This window comes from Lissotriton helveticus, chromosome 8 (genome assembly GCF_964261635.1).
Source record: "Lissotriton helveticus chromosome 8, aLisHel1.1, whole genome shotgun sequence".
In the NCBI taxonomy this organism is placed as follows: domain Eukaryota; kingdom Metazoa; phylum Chordata; class Amphibia; order Caudata; family Salamandridae; genus Lissotriton; species Lissotriton helveticus.
This window is the reverse complement of record NC_136069.1, coordinates 850,989,241-851,011,501: the sequence shown is the minus strand read 5'-3', so window position 1 is coordinate 851,011,501 and position 22,261 is coordinate 850,989,241.

Here is a 22,261-nt window from a genome sequence, read left to right as displayed (position 1 = left end):
ACCTATAGAATATATCTTTTCCGTACACAGTACTTATGCAAATAATAGTAGGTGATAATACAGAATGGAAATCTTGCAAGGATTGTGACTCAATTAACAAGCAGTCTTGTTTTATAAGCAACCCAACAGTACTTAACCATAGAACAACCCTACCATCTAACATCCCAGGTTTCAGATCAAACTCCATCAAATGCCGTATTTAAGGGTGCTGCCAGTGAGGTACTTAGAACAACTCAAAGGGCTTATCGCAATACCGCACCGTAAGTTACTGGAGCAATGAACTGTCTGCGTTGCACCATGAACATTCCTTGCGAGGGTAAACCATTCTCTTGTCGCTCACCTTCATCTGAGTTCATCCCCCTCACCAGCCCCGGCCTCCTCCACCGCCGTCCTGGACAACATGTACATTGTGTACGGACCCCACACATCTCTAGGCCGTGAGGTTTCTGGTAATTCCTCATAGTAGCATGTCAGTTGATCACGACAATACGCCATGTCTTGCAACCACAGCTTAATAGCAGGCGCTTGCCTCCCACTCCACGTCACAGCTACTCTGCGTTTGGCTACCTGCAAAGCCAACACTATCAGACGCCTAGCTCCAACAGGCACTCCAGATGCAATACCCAACAAGCACAACCGCGGTTCCGCATTCACCTCTACGGAAGTCATCTCAGTCAGTGCTTTCGTTACCGCAATCCAGAACTCGTACACCTTAGCACAGCCCCATGCCAAGTGTACGAAGTCGGCATTATCTGCGCCACATCTCACACACCTGGAGTGGTCCCGCAATCCATATCTCAACAGTTGTGCTGGTGTGTAATACCATTGCTGTAAATATTTATAGTTAATGAGACGGAAATTCCCATTGGCGGCAAATCCACCAGTCCCAGAACAGCATTCAGTCCATTCCTCATCCGTCAGCGGTTCTGGCAAACATGCGTCCCATCTCGCTTTCGCCAAAGCCCCTCCCCCGCCCTCATCCTCCTGCGAGGCCCGATATAAGCGCGAGACTAGTTTCACGCGATCCGTAGAGGTATACAGTAACTGTAAGGCACCTAACACTTGGGGTTCGTCCGGAAAGGAAGAATACAAGTCCCGCAGCGCAGCGCTTAGCCTAACGTATAGGAACGTGGCCATAGTGGGGTTATTCGTGTTATCCAAGAGAGTTTGTAACGAAAAGAACTTGGCGTTATGAAACACATGCCCAATGTTATTTATGCCAGCACCATGGAGAAGCTGGAGAGCTCCCACTTCGCTAGTGACCGAAATCTCGTCGTGAGATAGTAGCGGCATATCCGGGGCGTACAATGGCAATCTGTCTGACCTCCTGCCCAATTCCTGCCAAGCACAATGTGTGCTACGTACCGTGTCCACCTCCCCCTTCTCAAACACAGAGTGCCGATTCACTAACATGGCTTTCAGTGGGCGCGGAGTGACTGCACTAGCTTCAAGCGCTACATGTGGTGTATATGGTGGTGCTGACATCCAATAAGAAGCAAAGTGAGCCTGCGCACAGAGATACTACAGTTTCATATCCGGTACTGCAAATCCCCCAAGCTCGTACGGCTTAGTTAGAACATCCCATCTCACCCGCGTCTTCTTACCAGCCCAGGCCAGCGCGAGGAGCAACGATTGCAGTCGTGCAAAAAAGTGTGAGGTCAAAATAATGGGCACATTGACAAAATAATACAGAAATTTAGGTAGAACCACCATTTTTATGATGGATACCCTGTCCGCAAACGAGAGGGGCAGCCTGATCCATTTTTGCACCTGATCTTCCAAGTTTGAGATTGCCACTCCGTAATTGGCTCGTATGACTTCAGCACTGTCCCTGTGCACCCAGACTCCCAGACAGCCCACCGGTTCTACCGCCCATTCCAATGGAAACTCCAGCGGGAAGGGCATAGTGGCGTCAGTGAGGGGCAGCAATATGGATTTGTTCCAATTTATCGAAAGGCCAGAAAACAGTTCAAACCTTATGAACTCCCTCAATACTCTCTCTAGATGCTGAGCCGGGTCTCTAATATACAGCACCATGTCATCCGCGTACATGGAGATTGCAAAGGACCTCAGTGGGAATTTCAACGCCGTGTCAGCATACCTCTGTCGCAAAATGCAGGCCAGTGGTTCCAGCATGAGGGCAAAAAGCAGGGGCGAGAGAGGACACCCCTGTCGAGTGCCCTTCCGGATACTGAACGCCGCAGATACATGACCGTTAATCCTCACCCGCGCCATTGGCTGTGTGTACAACAAAGTTATTAAGGATGTGAAAAAGTATGGCGCACCGGATGGGTGTGCCATACTTTTTGCCCAGAGAAGGCAGCGGTTTGCCCGGCTTTGGCAGCGCCACCAATAGTGCCTCCCTCATAGTGGCCGGAAGCTGTCCCCGTTCCAACGAGTCCTCCAGGACCGCCGCCAGTCGCGGCAACAACAAATCAGCGTATTCCTTATAAAATTCTGATGGTAGACCGTCTGTGCCGGCCGCTTTGCCATTAGGCAGAGCAAAAATTGCATCCCGAAATTCCTCCTCCGTGATGTGATGCATTAAAAAATCTTGCTGCCCCTTGGACAGCCAAACTAGAGCAATGTCGTCTAAGTATTGTACCAGTTCCTCCTCACCAGCTGTGTCCCTGTAACTATACATCTGTTCATAATACTGCAGCAGCTGTAGCTTCCCAAAGGCTCCGTATCCCAACGACCAAGGAAAACCACACAAATCCGGTAAAGATAAAGGCACTTTATTTTAAAGTTGAGCTTAACAAATCTGACGCGTTTCGGGCATCCGCCCTTGCTCACAGACACTGTTCATAATACTGCGCAAAACAGTCTAGGATACCTGCAGCGCTGGTGACAGTGTCACCCTCATGCACTATTTCCTGAACTCCGCAGTACCTCGCCCATGGTTCTCTAATTCTATCAGCTAGCCCCCGACCCGCTCGCCCTCCTTCACTGTAGTAACGCGCCTTGGAACGCTTGGACAAAAAGTTAATCTCTTGGTCAGCTAGATCGTTATAGGCCGTGACTTTTTCCCGTATCTCTGCTAGCTGAGCATCTGTAGGAATTGTTCCTGCCGACGTTCCAACGTTAATAGTTCTTCCTCCAGTTTACTCATAGCATTTCTCAGCGATTTAAGCACCCCAGATTGCATACCAATACACGCACCTCTAATCGTAACATTGAACGCCTCCCATACTGTGCCCATACTCTCCACCGATCCCACATTCCTGTCAAAAAATTCTTCAATACAGGTTCTTAAGTCCTCCCGCAGTACCAGATCATGCAGCATCCCCGGATGAAGGCGCCATGAAAATGGTGCAGGGGTGTGCGACGGCCAGTCCAGCTCCATTAGCACTGGAGCATGATCTGATAAGGTCCTGGGTAAATGGCTGCTGCACGTAACCCAGCCACTGACATCACGAGTGACCAGCCAGTAGTCCAGTCTCGACCACGTGTCATGGGCAGAGGTATAGCAAGTGCCCTCCCGCACTCCCGGATGTCCCAACCGCCATACATCCACCAGTCCAAGATCACTCATCCCATCACACACTGCATCCGCCGCTTTCCTATGAACTGTCGGCCTTTCATCCTTTTTATCCAGCATCTTGTCTAATGTCACATTCCAGTCACCCCCACATACAACAGCCGACGGCGGGAGGGCGTACACCTTGTTCCACAGTTCAACATAGAAATCTGGATCGTCCACATTTGGGCCGTAGACATTTACCAACGTTATCAGCGTGCCATATAGTTTCCCCTGCAGTATAATGTACCTGCCCTCACTATCAACATCTTTATACAGCAAATCAAACTGCACATTTTTCTTGATTAAAATCATGACCCCCCGTGCATAGGATGAATAGTCCGTTGCCACTCGCACCCCGGCCCATTGCTTAGCCACATTGTCAATTGCTTTCCCCCGGAGATGCGTCTCCTGAAGAAAGACCATCTGCGCCCCATGTTTAGAGAGAAAGGCCAGCATTTGTCTAGATTTCTGTGGTCTGTTCAGACCCCGCACATTCCATGTTATCCAGCAGATCTTCCCACCTTTAGCCATGAAGCCCATACTTGTCATATTCCAGCAGCTTGTGCACAAAACCCACCTCCCAACAGTAAATGTCAATCCATGAGCAACTCATCAGACAGTTAAGTATCTTCCTCAACCAGAGATCATCACGTTGCATTAGTCTTCAGCTCGACATCACAGCCCTCCCTGACATACACACCCATACATAGCAACGTATCCATCTGAAACCTTTGAACTTCCCCCATCCACCCCCCTCCCACTTCAGCTCCCCCAACCAGCCAAAGCCTTCCCCAACCCCCCAACCTCCCAACCAATACCCCCATTCGAAGCATTACGTGGGGAACTCCCATAAGCGGAGGCGCCCGACTTCCACTAACTAGTGTAGCAGAAGAGGCTCGGAATAGACAGTCTTCCCTCCGCCCCGGTGGACCAGGCCCCATGGCCCATAATACCAAATGGATGACATCAGCTGTGAATCCGATAACTGTCCCCAGAGTTAATCGCAACCACCCGGCAGTGAGCATACCCGCAGAATTTCAAACAGTGACCCTGTACCTGTTCCAGCCCTCCAACAAAGGAGCCATATTGCCGCAAACCCAAGCATAATCCAGCAGATCAACATCATGAAGTATCGCAAGTAAATACAATGATAGGTCACGCAAATTTCAAATCTCTTGAACTAGCATGCAAGGGCCCATCCCAGTACTTTCTTCCAGGCCGGTCTTCACCCGTAAATAGTAATCACGCAGTGTGCAACATCCAAACTTAAGAATAGCGTTCATATTTATGATCATCACCACCATAGCATAGCATTCACAGTCAATGTTTATGCAGACCAGAGGCATCCAATCACTCAGTCTCTTCCAGAATTTCCTCTTCCCGGTTCCGCGCCGCATTTGCGTCTCTTTTCCTTTTCTTCTGCTTTTTCGCATATTCCATAGCTGCCTTGGATGAGGTGAAGATTTTGTTGTCAGATGGTGGCCCAATCCGCAGTCTGGCTGGGTAGAGCATTGCGTACGGGACGTCCTCGGATCTGAGAAGTTGTTTCACAGCCTGAAACTCTTTTCTTGCCGTTTGTACCGCTACAGTAAAATCGGGATAAAATTCTAATTTACTGCCTTGCCAGTCTATGGTGCCTTTCTCGCGTGCCAACCGAAGGATCGCGTCCCTGTCCTTATAATTCAATATTTGGGCAATAATTGGTCGCGGCGCCGCCCCAGAAACCGGCCTCTTAGCAGGAGAGCGGTGTGCTCGTTCCACTATGAACACACGAGACAGTTGGTCAGCGCCAAAGATGACAGTGATCTGCCGTTCCATGAAGTCCTCCATGCGACCCACATTGGTGGATTCGGGCAGGCCCGTGACGCGGATGTTGTTGCGTCTGGACCTACCTTCCAACTCCTCGTTCTTGGCTTGTATTACTGCCAGGATGCGCTCCATGTTAAAAACTTTCGTAGTGACTGTGGTCAGGCCGTCCTCCGTAGCAGACACCCTCGTTTCCACCTCCCCCATTCGCTCATTTTGTCTGTCAAATTGGGTGGCCATATGGTCCAGTCTGTGATTAACAGCCTCCATGGTGCCCTCAATAGATTGAAGCGTCTTTTGCATAGCTACAAGGACCCCTTCCAAATTTGGCGTGCTGCTCGTTGCTCCGGCAGTCTCGGAGACAGGTGGTTCTTGTGTAGCAGACATGGGGGTCTTTTTCGCCTCAAACACCAACTTAGGTTGATTTTTTTCAGTTCTACCCATGTCTCCACCCACACCGTAATATCCTTCACAGTGGTAGCACGCTTATATACAGCACCCCAGAGTCCAACACAAAGAATGTACTTATAATTATCCCGATCGTGTGCCCCTCTGCAGATGACCGACGTCTCAGGCCCAGACCTCTCCTCTAGGCTGCAGACCGTAAATTCCCAGATCGCCACGTTATTTAATCCCTGGGCTCACTTGTTCCTACAGCAAGCTCAAATCTTACCAATCACAGCTGTCCAAAAACGTGGCCCGTTCAGTCACAGCTCGATCTCATATGGCCGCTTGTAAATAGCTATGGTCGTTGTGTGTAGCACCGCCCACAGCCCGGGTTCAGGATCGCAGAAGCAGCCGCCAAACACCGCGGTTTAAATAACACTCTGCCAGGCGGTCTCAATCTCCCCTGTAGGTAGCGCGTCCCTCGCCGGCCATCACAGACCCGCCCCGCCCCCACCAGCCACAGCTTGCACGGCGCGGCCTAGTACGGTCCAGCGCCACCTCCGCAGCCGCGGGCTTTCCCAGGCCGCCACCCCACTCACCACAACCGGCGGAAGTCGGACCGGGCCCTGCACGTCGCCTCCACTGCCGGCCAGCTGTTCTCCTCCGGCAGTTCCCTCCACCAAGACTACGGCCGGATCGCGGGTAGGCACCGCAGTCTCCGCAGCTAAGGTCCCGCTCCGCCGCAGTCCCCAGAGGCAGCCTCCGTTCTTCGTCCGCAAATGGCGGGCTCACAGCCGGCGTCACACTCGTCGTTCTCAGCCCCAGGGACAGTCCGGGCAAAGAAATTACCGGCGCCGATCCAGCACCAAGCGGCACGCAACTGTATGCCACAGCTCTGGTCACCTCACCGAGGTGAAATCACAGGATAAATGCAGGATGTTGATCCGACCCGGCGGAGCCTCACAGATGTGCGGCCATCTTGCCTGGCGCCCTCCAGACAAATCATATTTAAAGGTAAAATCCCTATTAAGTGCAACATAATTTTTAGCTACAACATCTCCTTGGTGCAAAGTAAGCAGCATTGTGATATCAAATGTAAGAATAGAATCATATAAAGGCCCTAAGTTGCTTGGTGTAGATACACTTTTAGGGGCACAAATCATATTTAGGAACAAAACGCATTAAGGTAGGAAGTAATGGGCGGAACAAAATCATTGCCGAAGCAGCATCAACAGGAATAGGCAAACACTTTCAGAACCACAAATGCAGCTGCACTGCAGAGCACGAAGGTTCACGTCACTGTCCATGCACTGCAATGGAAAGGACCTTTTAGCACGTCACTGTCCATGCACTGCAATGGAAAGGACCCTTTAGCACTTCACTGTCCATGCACTGCAATGGAAAGGACCCTTTAGCGTGTCACTGTCCATGCACTGCAATAGAAAGGACCCTTTAACGTGTCACAGTCCATGCACTGCAATGGAAAGGACCCTTTAGCGCGTCACTGTCCATGCACTGCAATGGAAAGGCCCCTTTAGCGCGTCACTGTCAATGCACTGTAATGGAAAGGACCCTTTAGTGCGTCACTGTCCATGCACTGCAATGGAAAGGACCTTTTAGCATGTCACTGTCCATGCACTTCAATGGAAAGTACCCTTTAGTGCGTCACTGTCAATGCACTTCAATGGAAAGGACCCTTTAGCGCGTCACTGTCCATGCACTGCAACGGAAAGGACCCTTAGCGCGTCACTGTCCATGCACTGCAATGGAAAGGACCCTTTAGCGCATCACTGTCCATGCACTGCAACGGACAGGACCCTTAGCGCGTCACTGTCCGTGCACTGCAACGGAAAGTACCCTTTAGCGCGTCACTGTCCATGCACTGCAATGGAAAGGACCCTTTAGCGCGTCACTGTCCATGCACTGCAATGGAAAGGACCTAGCGCGTCACTGTCCATGCACTGCAACGGAAAGGACCCTTTAGTGCGTCACTGTCCATGCACTGCAATGGAAAGGACCCTTTAGCGCGTCACTGTCCATGCACTGCAATTGAAAAGACCTAGCGCATCACTGTCCATGCACTGCAATGGAAAGGACCCTTTAGCGCGTCACTGTCCATGCACTGCAATGGAAAGGACCATTTAGCGCGTCACTGTCCATGCACTGCAATGGAAAGGACCTAGCGCGTTACTTTCCATGCACTGCAATGGAAAGGACCCTTTAGTGCGTCAGTGTCCACGCACTGTAATGGAAAGGACCCTTTAGCGCATCACTGTCCATGCACTGCAATGGAAAAGACCCTTTACTGTGTCACTGTCCATGCACTGCAATGGAAAGGACCCTTTAGTGCGTCACTGTCCATGCACTGCAATGGAAAGGACCCTTTAGTGCGTCACTGTCCATGCACTGCAATTGAAAGGACCCTTTAGTGCGTCACTGTCCATGCACTGCAATGGAAAGGACCCTTTAATGCGTCACTGTCCATGCACTGCAATTGAAAGGACCCTTTAGTGCGTCACTGTCCATGCACTGCAATGGAAAGGACCCTTTAATGCGTCACTGTCAATGCACTGCAATGGAAAGGACCCTTTAGTGCGTCACTGTCCATGCTCTGCAATGGAAAGGAACTTTTAGTGCGTCACTGTCCATGCACTGCAATGGAAAGGACCCTTTAGTGCGTCACTGTCCATGCACTGCAATGGAAAGGACCCTTTAGTGCGTCACTGTCCATGCACTGCAATGGAAAGGACCCTTTAGTGCGTCACTGTCCATGCACTGCAATGGAAAGGACCCTTTAGCGCGTTGCTGTCCATGCACTGCAATGGAAAAGACCCTTTAGTGCGTCACTGTCCATGCACTGCAATGGAAAGGACCCTTTAGCGCGTCACTGTCCATGCACTGCATTGGAAAGGACCCTTTAGCGCGTCACTGTCCATGCACTTCAATGGAAAGGACCCTTTAGCGCGTCACTGTCCATGCACTGCAATGGAAAGGACCCTTTAGCGCGTCACTGTCCATGCACTGCAATGGAAAGGACCCTTTAGTGTGTCACTGTCCATGCACTGCAATGGAAAGGACCCTTTAGCGCGTCACTGTCCATGCACTGCAATGGAAAGGACCCTTTAGTGCGTCACTGTCCATGCACTGCAATGGAAAGGACCCTTTAGTGCGTCACTGTCCATGCACTGCAATTGAAAGGACCCTTTAGTGCGTCACTGTCCATGCACTGCAATGGAAAGGACCCTTTAATGCGTCACTGTCAATGCACTGCAATGGAAAGGACCCTTTAGTGCGTCACTGTCCATGCTCTGCAATGGAAAGGAACTTTTAGTGCGTCACTGTCCATGCACTGCAATGGAAAGGACCCTTTAGTGCGTCACTGTCCATGCACTGCAATGGAAAGGACCCTTTAGTGCGTCACTGTCCATGCACTGCAATGGAAAGGACCCTTTAGTGCGTCACTGTCCATGCACTGCAATGGAAAGGACCCTTTAGCGCGTTGCTGTCCATGCACTGCAATGGAAAAGACCCTTTAGTGCGTCACTGTCCATGCACTGCAATGGAAAGGACCCTTTAGCGCGTCACTTTCCATGCACTGCATTGGAAAGGACCCTTTAGCGCGTCACTGTCCATGCACTTCAATGGAAAGGACCCTTTAGCGCGTCACTGTCCATGCACTGCAATGGAAAGGACCCTTTAGCGCGTCACTGTCCATGCACTGCAATGGAAAGGACCCTTTAGTGTGTCACTGTCCATGCACTGCAATGGAAAGGACCCTTTAGCGCGTCACTGTCCATGCACTGCAATGGAAAAGACCCTTTAGTGCGTCACTGTCCATGCACTGCAATGGAAAGGACCCTTTAGTGCGTCACTGTCCATGCACTGCAATGGAAAGGACCCTTTAGCGCATCACTGTCCATGCACTGCAATGGAAAGGACCGTTTAACGCATCACTGTCCATGCACTGCAATGAAAAGGAACCTTTAGCGCACACTGTCCATGCACTGCAATGGAAAGGACCCTTTAGCACGTCACTGTCCATGCACTGCAATGGAAAGGACCCTTTAGTGCATCACTATCCATGCACTGCAATGGAAAGGACCCTTTAGCGCGTCACTGTCAATGCACTGTAATGGAAAGGACCCTTTAGTGCGTCACTGTCCATGCACTGCAATGGAAAGGACCTTTTAGCATGTCACTGTCCATGCACTTCAATGGAAAGTACCCTTTAGTGCGTCACTGTCAATGCACTTCAATGGAAAGGACCCTTTAGCGCGTCACTGTCCATGCACTGCAACGGAAAGGACCCTTAGCGCGTCACTGTCCATGCACTGCAATGGAAAGGACCCTTTAGCGCATCACTGTCCATGCACTGCAACGGACAGGACCCTTAGCGCGTCACTGTCCATGCATTGCAATGGAAAGGACCCTTTAGCGCGTCACTGTCCGTGCACTGCAACGGAAAGTACCCTTTAGCGCGTCACTGTCCATGCACTGCAACGGAAAGGACCCTTTAGTGCGTCACTGTCCATGCACTGCAATGGAAAGGACCCTTTAGCGCGTCACTGTCCATGCACTGCAATTGAAAAGACCTAGCGCATCACTGTCCATGCACTGCAATGGAAAGGACCCTTTAGCGCGTCACTGTCCATGCACTGCAATGGAAAGGACCATTTAGCGCGTCACTGTCCATGCACTGCAATGGAAAGGACCTAGCGCGTCACTTTCCATGCACTGCAATGGAAAGGACCCTTTAGTGCGTCAGTGTCCACGCACTGTAATGGAAAGGACCCTTTAGCGCATCACTGTCCATGCACTGCAATGGAAAAGACCCTTTACTGTGTCACTGTCCATGCACTGCAATGGAAAGGACCCTTTAGCGCGTCACTGTCCATGCACTGCAATGGAAAGGACCCTTTAGTGCGCCACTGTCCATGCACTGCAATGGAAAGGACCCTTTAGCGCGTCACTGTCCATGCACTGCAATGGAAAGGACCCTTTAGTGTGTCACTGTCCATGACCTGCAACGGAAAAGACGCTTAGCGCGTCACTGTCTATGCACTGCAATGGAAAGGACCCTTTAGTGCGTCACTGTCCATGCACTGCAATGGAAAGGACCCTTTAGTGCGTCACTGTCCATGCACTGCAATTGAAAGGACCCTTTAGTGCGTCACTGTCCATGCACTGCAATGGAAAGGACCCTTTAGTGCGTCACTGTCAATGCACTGCAATGGAAAGGACCCTTTAGTGCGTCACTGTCCATGCTCTGCAATGGAAAGGAACTTTTAGTGCGTCACTGTCCATGCACTGCAATGGAAAGGACCCTTTAGTGCGTCACTGTCCATGCACTGCAATGGAAAGGACCCTTTAGTGCGTCACTGTCCATGCACTGCAATGGAAAGGACCCTTTAGTGCGTCACTGTCCATGCACTGCAATGGAAAGGACCCTTTAGCGCGTTGCTGTCCATGCACTGCAATGGAAAAGACCCTTTAGTGCGTCACTGTCCATGAACTGCAATGGAAAGGACCCTTTAGCGCGTCACTGTCCATGCACTGCATTGGAAAGGACCCTTTAGCGCGTCACTGTCCATGCACTTCAATGGAAAGGACCCTTTAGCGCCTCACTGTCCATGCACTGCAATTGAAAGGACCCTTTAGCGCCTCACTGTCCATGCACTGCAATGGAAAGGACCCTTTAGTGTGTCACTGTCCATGCACTGCAATGGAAAGGACCCTTTAGCGCGTCACTGTCCATGCACTGCAATGGAAAAGACCCTTTAGTGCGTCACTGTCCATGCACTGCAATGGAAAGGACCCTTTAGTGCGTCACTGTCCATGCACTGCAATGGAAAAGACCCTTTAGCGCATCACTGTCCATGCACTGCAATGGAAAGGACCGTTTAACGCATCACTGTCCATGCACTGCAATGAAAAGGAACCTTTAGCGCACACTGTCCATGCACTGCAATGGAAAGGACCCTTTAGCGCGTCACTGTCCATGCACTGCAATGGAAAGGACCCTTTAGTGCATCACTATCCATGCACTGCAATGGAAAGGACCCTTTAGCGCGTCACTGTCCATGCACTGCAATGGAAAGGACCCTTTAGTGCGTCACTGTCCATGCACTGCAATGGAAAAGACCCTTTAGTGTGTCACTGTCCATGCACTGCAATGGAAAGGACCCTTTAGCGCGTCACTGTCCATGCACTGCAATGGAAAGGACCCTTTAGTGCATCACTGTCCATGCACTGCAATGGAAAGGACCCTTTAGCGCGTCACTATCCATGCACTGCAATGGAAAGGACCCTTTAGTGTGTCACTGTCCATGCACTGCAATGGAAAGGACCCTTTAGCGCGTCACTGTCCATGCACTGCAATGGAAAAGACCCTTTAGTGCGTCACTGTCCATGCACTGCAATGGAAAGGACCCTTTAGTGCGTCACTGTCCATGCACTGCAATGGAAAGGACCCTTTAGCGCATCACTGTCCATGCACTGCAATGGAAAAGACCCTTTAGTGCGTCACTGTCCATGCACTGCAATGGAAAGGACCCTTTAGTGCGTCACTGTCCATGCACTGCAATGGAAAGGACCCTTTAGCGCATCACTGTCCATGCACTGCAATGGAAAGGACCGTTTAACGCATCACTGTCCATGCACTGCAATGAAAAGGAACCTTTAGCGCACACTGTCCATGCACTGCAATGGAAAGGACCCTTTAGCGCGTCACTGTCCATGCACTGCAATGGAAAGGACCCTTTAGTGCATCACTATCCATGCACTGCAATGGAAAGGACCCTTTAGCGCGTCACTGTCAATGCACTGTAATGGAAAGGACCCTTTAGTGCGTCACTGTCCATGCACTGCAAGGAAAGGACCTTTTAGCATGTCACTGTCCATGCACTTCAATGGAAAGTACCCTTTAGTGCGTCACTGTCAATGCACTTCAATGGAAAGGACCCTTTAGCGCGTCACTGTCCATGCACTGCAACGGAAAGGACCCTTAGCGCGTCACTGTCCATGCACTGCAATGGAAAGGACCCTTTAGCGCATCACTGTCCATGCACTGCAACGGACAGGACCCTTAGCGCGTCACTGTCCATGCATTGCAATGGAAAGGACCCTTTAGCGCGTCACTGTCCGTGCACTGCAACGGAAAGTACCCTTTAGCGCGTCACTGTCCATGCACTGCAACGGAAAGGACCCTTTAGTGCGTCACTGTCCATGCACTGCAATGGAAAGGACCCTTTAGCGCGTCACTGTCCATGCACTGCAATTGAAAAGACCTAGCGCATCACTGTCCATGCACTGCAATGGAAAGGACCCTTTAGCGCGTCACTGTCCATGCACTGCAATGGAAAGGACCATTTAGCGCGTCACTGTCCATGCACTGCAATGGAAAGGACCTAGCGCGTCACTTTCCATGCACTGCAATGGAAAGGACCCTTTAGTGCGTCAGTGTCCACGCACTGTAATGGAAAGGACCCTTTAGCGCATCACTGTCCATGCACTGCAATGGAAAAGACCCTTTACTGTGTCACTGTCCATGCACTGCAATGGAAAGGACCCTTTAGCGCGTCACTGTCCATGCACTGCAATGGAAAGGACCCTTTAGTGCGCCACTGTCCATGCACTGCAATGGAAAGGACCCTTTAGCGCGTCACTGTCCATGCACTGCAATGGAAAGGACCCTTTAGTGTGTCACTGTCCATGACCTGCAACGGAAAAGACGCTTAGCGCGTCACTGTCTATGCACTGCAATGGAAAGGACCCTTTAGTGCGTCACTGTCCATGCACTGCAATGGAAAGGACCCTTTAGTGCGTCACTGTCCATGCACTGCAATTGAAAGGACCCTTTAGTGCGTCACTGTCCATGCACTGCAATGGAAAGGACCCTTTAGTGCGTCACTGTCAATGCACTGCAATGGAAAGGACCCTTTAGTGCGTCACTGTCCATGCTCTGCAATGGAAAGGAACTTTTAGTGCGTCACTGTCCATGCACTGCAATGGAAAGGACCCTTTAGTGCGTCACTGTCCATGCACTGCAATGGAAAGGACCCTTTAGTGCGTCACTGTCCATGCACTGCAATGGAAAGGACCCTTTAGTGTGTCACTGTCCATGCACTGCAATGGAAAGGACCCTTTAGCGCGTTGCTGTCCATGCACTGCAATGGAAAAGACCCTTTAGTGCGTCACTGTCCATGAACTGCAATGGAAAGGACCCTTTAGCGCGTCACTGTCCATGCACTGCATTGGAAAGGACCCTTTAGCGCGTCACTGTCCATGCACTTCAATGGAAAGGACCCTTTAGCGCCTCACTGTCCATGCACTGCAATAGAAAGGACCCTTTAGCGCCTCACTGTCCATGCACTGCAATGGAAAGGACCCTTTAGTGTGTCACTGTCCATGCACTGCAATGGAAAGGACCCTTTAGCGCGTCACTGTCCATGCACTGCAATGGAAAAGACCCTTTAGTGCGTCACTGTCCATGCACTGCAATGGAAAGGACCCTTTAGTGCGTCACTGTCCATGCACTGCAATGGAAAAGACCCTTTAGCGCATCACTGTCCATGCACTGCAATGGAAAGGACCGTTTAACGCATCACTGTCCATGCACTGCAATGAAAAGGAACCTTTAGCGCACACTGTCCATGCACTGCAATGGAAAGGACCCTTTAGCGCGTCACTGTCCATGCACTGCAATGGAAAGGACCCTTTAGTGCATCACTATCCATGCACTGCAATGGAAAGGACCCTTTAGCGCGTCACTGTCCATGCACTGCAATGGAAAGGACCCTTTAGTGCGTCACTGTCCATGCACTGCAATGGAAAAGACCCTTTAGTGTGTCACTGTCCATGCACTGCAATGGAAAGGACCCTTTAGCGCGTCACTGTCCATGCACTGCAATGGAAAGGACCCTTTAGTGCATCACTGTCCATGCACTGCAATGGAAAGGACCCTTTAGCGCGTCACTATCCATGCACTGCAATGGAAAGGACCCTTTAGTGCATCACTGTCCATGCACTGCAACGGAAAAGACGCTTAGCGCGTCAATGTCCATGCTCTGCAATGGAAAGGACCCTTTAGTGCGTCACTGTCCATGCACTGCAATGGAAAGGACCCTTTAGTGCGTCACTGTCCATGCACTGCAATTGAAAGGACCCTTTAGTGCGTCACTGTCCATGCATTGCAATGGAAAGGACCCTTTAGTGCGTCACTGTCAATGCACTGCAATGGAAAGGACCCTTTAGTGCGTCACTGTCCATGCACTGCAATTGAAAGGACCCTTTAGTGCTTCACTGTCCATGCATTGCAATGGAAAGGACCCTTTAGTGCGTCACTGTCAATGCACTGCAATGGAAAGGACCCTTTAGCGCGTCACTGTCCATGCACTGCAATGGAAAGGACCCTTTAGTGTGTCACTGTCCATGCACTGCAATGGAAAGGACCCTTTAGCGCGTCACTGTCCATGCACTGCAATGGAAAAGACCCTTTAGTGCGTCACTGTCCATGCACTGCAATGGACATGACCCTTTAGTGCGTCACTGTCCATGCACTGCAATGGAATTGACCCTTTAGCGCATCACTGTCCATGCCCTGCAATGGAAAGGACCGTTTAACACATCACTGTCCATGCACTGCAATGAAAAGGAACCTTTAGCGCACACTGTCCATGCACTGCAATGGAAAGGACCCTTTAGCGCGTCACTGTCCATGCACTGCAATGAAAAGGACCCTTTAGTGCGTCACTGTCCATGCACTGCAAGGGAAAATACCCTTTAGTGTGTCACTGTCCATGCACTGCAATGGAAAGGACCCTTTAGCGCGTCACTGTGCATGCACTGCAATGGAAAGGACCCTTTAGTGCATCACTGTCCATGCACTGCAATGGAAACGACCCTTTAGCGCATCACTGTCCATGCACTGCAATGGAAAGGACCCTTTAGTGCATCACTGTCCATGCACTGCAACGGAAAAGACGCTTAGCGCGTCACTGTCCATGCTCTGCAATGGAAAGGACCCTTTAGTGCGTCACTGTCCATGCACTGCAATGGAAAGGACCCTTTAGTGCGTCACTGTCCATGCACTGCAATGGAAAGGACCCTTTAGCGCGTTGCTGTCCATGCACTGCAATGGAAAAGACCCTTTAGTGCGTCACTGTCCATGAACTGCAATGGAAAGGACCCTTTAGCGCGTCACTGTCCATGCACTGCATTGGAAAGGACCCTTTAGCGCGTCACTGTCCATGCACTTCAATGGAAAGGACCCTTTAGCGCCTCACTGTCCATGCACTGCAATTGAAAGGACCCTTTAGCGCCTCACTGTCCATGCACTGCAATGGAAAGGACCCTTTAGTGTGTCACTGTCCATGCACTGCAATGGAAAGGACCCTTTAGCGCGTCACTGTCCATGCACTGCAATGGAAAAGACCCTTTAGTGCGTCACTGTCCATGCACTGCAATGGAAAGGACCCTTTAGTGCGTCACTGTCCATGCACTGCAATGGAAAAGACCCTTTAGCGCATCACTGTCCATGCACTGCAATGGAAAGGACCGTTTAACGCATCACTGTCCATGCACTGCAATGAAAAGGAACCTTTAGCGCACACTGTCCATGCACTGCAATGGAAAGGACCCTTTAGCGCGTCACTGTCCATGCACTGCAATGGAAAGGACCCTTTAGTGCATCACTATCCATGCACTGCAATGGAAAGGACCCTTTAGCGCGTCACTGTCCATGCACTGCAATGGAAAGGACCCTTTAGTGCGTCACTGTCCATGCACTGCAATGGAAAAGACCCTTTAGTGTGTCACTGTCCATGCACTGCAATGGAAAGGACCCTTTAGCGCGTCACTGTCCATGCACTGCAATGGAAAGGACCCTTTAGTGCATCACTGTCCATGCACTGCAATGGAAAGGACCCTTTAGCGCGTCACTATCCATGCACTGCAATGGAAAGGACCCTTTAGTGTGTCACTGTCCATGCACTGCAATGGAAAGGACCCTTTAGCGCGTCACTGTCCATGCACTGCAATGGAAAAGACCCTTTAGTGCGTCACTGTCCATGCACTGCAATGGAAAGGACCCTTTAGTGCGTCACTGTCCATGCACTGCAATGGAAAGGACCCTTTAGCGCATCACTGTCCATGCACTGCAATGGAAAAGACCCTTTAGTGCGTCACTGTCCATGCACTGCAATGGAAAGGACCCTTTAGTGCGTCACTGTCCATGCACTGCAATGGAAAGGACCCTTTAGCGCATCACTGTCCATGCACTGCAATGGAAAGGACCGTTTAACGCATCACTGTCCATGCACTGCAATGAAAAGGAACCTTTAGCGCACACTGTCCATGCACTGCAATGGAAAGGACCCTTTAGCGCGTCACTGTCCATGCACTGCAATGGAAAGGACCCTTTAGTGCATCACTATCCATGCACTGCAATGGAAAGGACCCTTTAGCGCGTCACTGTCAATGCACTGTAATGGAAAGGACCCTTTAGTGCGTCACTGTCCATGCACTGCAAGGAAAGGACCTTTTAGCATGTCACTGTCCATGCACTTCAATGGAAAGTACCCTTTAGTGCGTCACTGTCAATGCACTTCAATGGAAAGGACCCTTTAGCGCGTCACTGTCCATGCACTGCAACGGAAAGGACCCTTAGCGCGTCACTGTCCATGCACTGCAATGGAAAGGACCCTTTAGCGCATCACTGTCCATGCACTGCAACGGACAGGACCCTTAGCGCGTCACTGTCCATGCATTGCAATGGAAAGGACCCTTTAGCGCGTCACTGTCCGTGCACTGCAACGGAAAGTACCCTTTAGCGCGTCACTGTCCATGCACTGCAACGGAAAGGACCCTTTAGTGCGTCACTGTCCATGCACTGCAATGGAAAGGACCCTTTAGCGCGTCACTGTCCATGCACTGCAATTGAAAAGACCTAGCGCATCACTGTCCATGCACTGCAATGGAAAGGACCCTTTAGCGCGTCACTGTCCATGCACTGCAATGGAAAGGACCATTTAGCGCGTCACTGTCCATGCACTGCAATGGAAAGGACCTAGCGCGTCACTTTCCATGCACTGCAATGGAAAGGACCCTTTAGTGCGTCAGTGTCCACGCACTGTAATGGAAAGGACCCTTTAGCGCATCACTGTCCATGCACTGCAATGGAAAAGACCCTTTACTGTGTCACTGTCCATGCACTGCAATGGAAAGGACCCTTTAGCGCGTCACTGTCCATGCACTGCAATGGAAAGGACCCTTTAGTGCGCCACTGTCCATGCACTGCAATGGAAAGGACCCTTTAGCGCGTCACTGTCCATGCACTGCAATGGAAAGGACCCTTTAGTGTGTCACTGTCCATGACCTGCAACGGAAAAGACGCTTAGCGCGTCACTGTCTATGCACTGCAATGGAAAGGACCCTTTAGTGCGTCACTGTCCATGCACTGCAATGGAAAGGACCCTTTAGTGCGTCACTGTCCATGCACTGCAATTGAAAGGACCCTTTAGTGCGTCACTGTCCATGCACTGCAATGGAAAGGACCCTTTAGTGCGTCACTGTCAATGCACTGCAATGGAAAGGACCCTTTAGTGCGTCACTGTCCATGCTCTGCAATGGAAAGGAACTTTTAGTGCGTCACTGTCCATGCACTGCAATGGAAAGGACCCTTTAGTGCGTCACTGTCCATGCACTGCAATGGAAAGGACCCTTTAGTGCGTCACTGTCCATGCACTGCAATGGAAAGGACCCTTTAGTGTGTCACTGTCCATGCACTGCAATGGAAAGGACCCTTTAGCGCGTTGCTGTCCATGCACTGCAATGGAAAAGACCCTTTAGTGCGTCACTGTCCATGAACTGCAATGGAAAGGACCCTTTAGCGCGTCACTGTCCATGCACTGCATTGGAAAGGACCCTTTAGCGCGTCACTGTCCATGCACTTCAATGGAAAGGACCCTTTAGCGCCTCACTGTCCATGCACTGCAATAGAAAGGACCCTTTAGCGCCTCACTGTCCATGCACTGCAATGGAAAGGACCCTTTAGTGTGTCACTGTCCATGCACTGCAATGGAAAGGACCCTTTAGCGCGTCACTGTCCATGCACTGCAATGGAAAAGACCCTTTAGTGCGTCACTGTCCATGCACTGCAATGGAAAGGACCCTTTAGTGCGTCACTGTCCATGCACTGCAATGGAAAAGACCCTTTAGCGCATCACTGTCCATGCACTGCAATGGAAAGGACCGTTTAACGCATCACTGTCCATGCACTGCAATGAAAAGGAACCTTTAGCGCACACTGTCCATGCACTGCAATGGAAAGGACCCTTTAGCGCGTCACTGTCCATGCACTGCAATGGAAAGGACCCTTTAGTGCATCACTATCCATGCACTGCAATGGAAAGGACCCTTTAGCGCGTCACTGTCCATGCACTGCAATGGAAAGGACCCTTTAGTGCGTCACTGTCCATGCACTGCAATGGAAAAGACCCTTTAGTGTGTCACTGTCCATGCACTGCAATGGAAAGGACCCTTTAGCGCGTCACTGTCCATGCACTGCAATGGAAAGGACCCTTTAGTGCATCACTGTCCATGCACTGCAATGGAAAGGACCCTTTAGTGCATCACTGTCCATGCACTGCAACGGAAAAGACGCTTAGCGCGTCAATGTCCATGCTCTGCAATGGAAAGGACCCTTTAGTGCGTCACTGTCCATGCACTGCAATGGAAAGGACCCTTTAGTGCGTCACTGTCCATGCACTGCAATTGAAAGGACCCTTTAGTGCGTCACTGTCCATGCATTGCAATGGAAAGGACCCTTTAGTGCGTCACTGTCAATGCACTGCAATGGAAAGGACCCTTTAGTGCGTCACTGTCCATGCACTGCAATTGAAAGGACCCTTTAGTGCTTCACTGTCCATGCATTGCAATGGAAAGGACCCTTTAGTGCGTCACTGTCAATGCACTGCAATGGAAAGGACCCTTTAGCGCGTCACTGTCCATGCACTGCAATGGAAAGGACCCTTTAGTGTGTCACTGTCCATGCACTGCAATGGAAAGGACCCTTTAGCGCGTCACTGTCCATGCACTGCAATGGAAAAGACCCTTTAGTGCGTCACTGTCCATGCACTGCAATGGACATGACCCTTTAGTGCGTCACTGTCCATGCACTGCAATGGAATTGACCCTTTAGCGCATCACTGTCCATGCCCTGCAATGGAAAGGACCGTTTAACACATCACTGTCCATGCACTGCAATGAAAAGGAACCTTTAGCGCACACTGTCCATGCACTGCAATGGAAAGGACCCTTTAGCGCGTCACTGTCCATGCACTGCAATGAAAAGGACCCTTTAGTGCGTCACTGTCCATGCACTGCAAGGGAAAATACCCTTTAGTGTGTCACTGTCCATGCACTGCAATGGAAAGGACCCTTTAGCGCGTCACTGTGCATGCACTGCAATGGAAAGGACCCTTTAGTGCATCACTGTCCATGCACTGCAATGGAAAGGACCCTTTAGCGCATCACTGTCCATGCACTGCAATGGAAAGGACCCTTTAGTGCATCACTGTCCATGCACTGCAACGGAAAAGACGCTTAGCGCGTCACTGTCCATGCTCTGCAATGGAAAGGACCCTTTAGTGCGTCACTGTCCATGCACTGCAATGGAAAGGACCCTTTAGTGCGTCACTGTCCATGCACTGCAATTGAAAGTACCCTTTAGTGCGTCACTGTCCATGCATTGCAATGGAAAGGACCCTTTTGTGCGTCACTGTCAATGCACTGCAATGGAAAGGACCCTTTAGTGCGTCACTGTCCATGCTCTGCAATGGAAAGGACCTTTTAGTGCGTCACTGTCCAAGCACTGCAATGGAAAGGACCCTTTAGTGCGTCACTGTCCATGCACTCCAATGGAAAGGACCCTTTAGTGCGTCACTGTCCATGCACTGCAATGGAAAGGACCCTTTAGCGCGTCGCTGTCCATGCACTGCAATGGAAAAGACCCTTTAGTGCGTCACTGTCCATGCACTGCAATGGAAAGGATCCTTTAGCGCGTCACTGTCCATGCACTGCAATGGAAAGGACCCTTTAGCGCGTCACTGTCCATGCACTTCAATGGAAAGGATCCTTTAGCGCGTCACTGTCCATGCACTCCAATGGAAAGGACCCTTTAGTGCGTCACTGTCCATGCACTGCAATGGAAAGGACCCTTTAGCGCGTCGCTGTCCATGCACTGCAATGGAAAAGACCCTTTAGTGCGTCACTGTCCATGCACTGCAATGGAAAGGATCCTTTAGCGCGTCACTGTCCATGCACTGCAATGGAAAGGACCCTTTAGCGCGTCACTGTCCATGCACTTCAATGGAAAGGATCCTTTAGCGCGTCACTGTCCATGCACTGCAATGGAAAGGACCCTTTAGCGCGTCACTGTCCATGCACTGCAATGGAAAGGACCCTTTAGTGTGTCACTGTCCATGCACTGCAATGGAAAGGACCCTTTAGCGCGTCACTGTCCATGCACTGCAAAGGAAAAGACCCTTTAGTGCGTCACTGTCCATGCACTGCAATGGAAAGGACCCTTTAGCGGGTCACTGTCCATGCACTGCAATGGAAAGGACCCTTTTGTGCGTCACTGTCCATGCACTGCAATGGAAAGGACCCTTTAGCTCGTCACTGTCCATGCACTGCTATGGAAAGGACCCTTTAACGCGTCACTGTCCATGCACTGCAATGAAAAGGAACCTTTAGCGCACACTGTCCATGCACTGCAATGGAAAGGACCCTTTAGCGCACACTGTCCATGCACTGCAATGGAAAGGACCCTTTAGCGCGTCACTGTCCATGCACTGCAATGGAATGGACAATTTAGACAGGTGCACCTAAATTGTGAATTACACTTTTTTCAAGCAATATCTGAAAGCAATGACTCAAGTGAACCAATGTCAGAAGTGGGCAGACCCAAAGCCCCTTTCAGTTTTTGTTTGAGGCGGTACTTCATTTGAGCCAGTGGTTGCCGGTGGACAGCACAGCACTCTTTTCTCAACCTTGGCAACATTGAGAGCTCCGACGAGGGTACAAAAAAATGACACAAAAATGAAACTACTCTGAACAAAGCTGCTGGTTAGCGTGTGACACAACTGGACACCGTCTCGCGTGTAAGAACGCAAGTATCAAGAGTGAAGGGTGAACGGAAGACACCCTCATCCCACCACAATAAATGTACAACGTGTGCTTTTATTTACATATCTGGCACTGAAAGGATCCATGCTTGGGGTCCCTATGCTGACGGTGGACACATTCGCTTTGCCAGCGCCATCACTTGCCTTCATGAGCTGATCTCTCCTCTGCTCTAGGATACACCCATGGAAAGAACCCCCATCCAGCACGTGATCGTGTGCAAGCTGGGGAGAGATCGGCCTAAAAAAACGTAATAAATGCGTGCATTCATTTCTGCCATTTCTTCTGCGTTTGTGATAAAAGCTAACGTGAAGCTGAACTTCTCAGCTTCTAGCTCCCTTTAAATGCCAAACTTTCAACAGT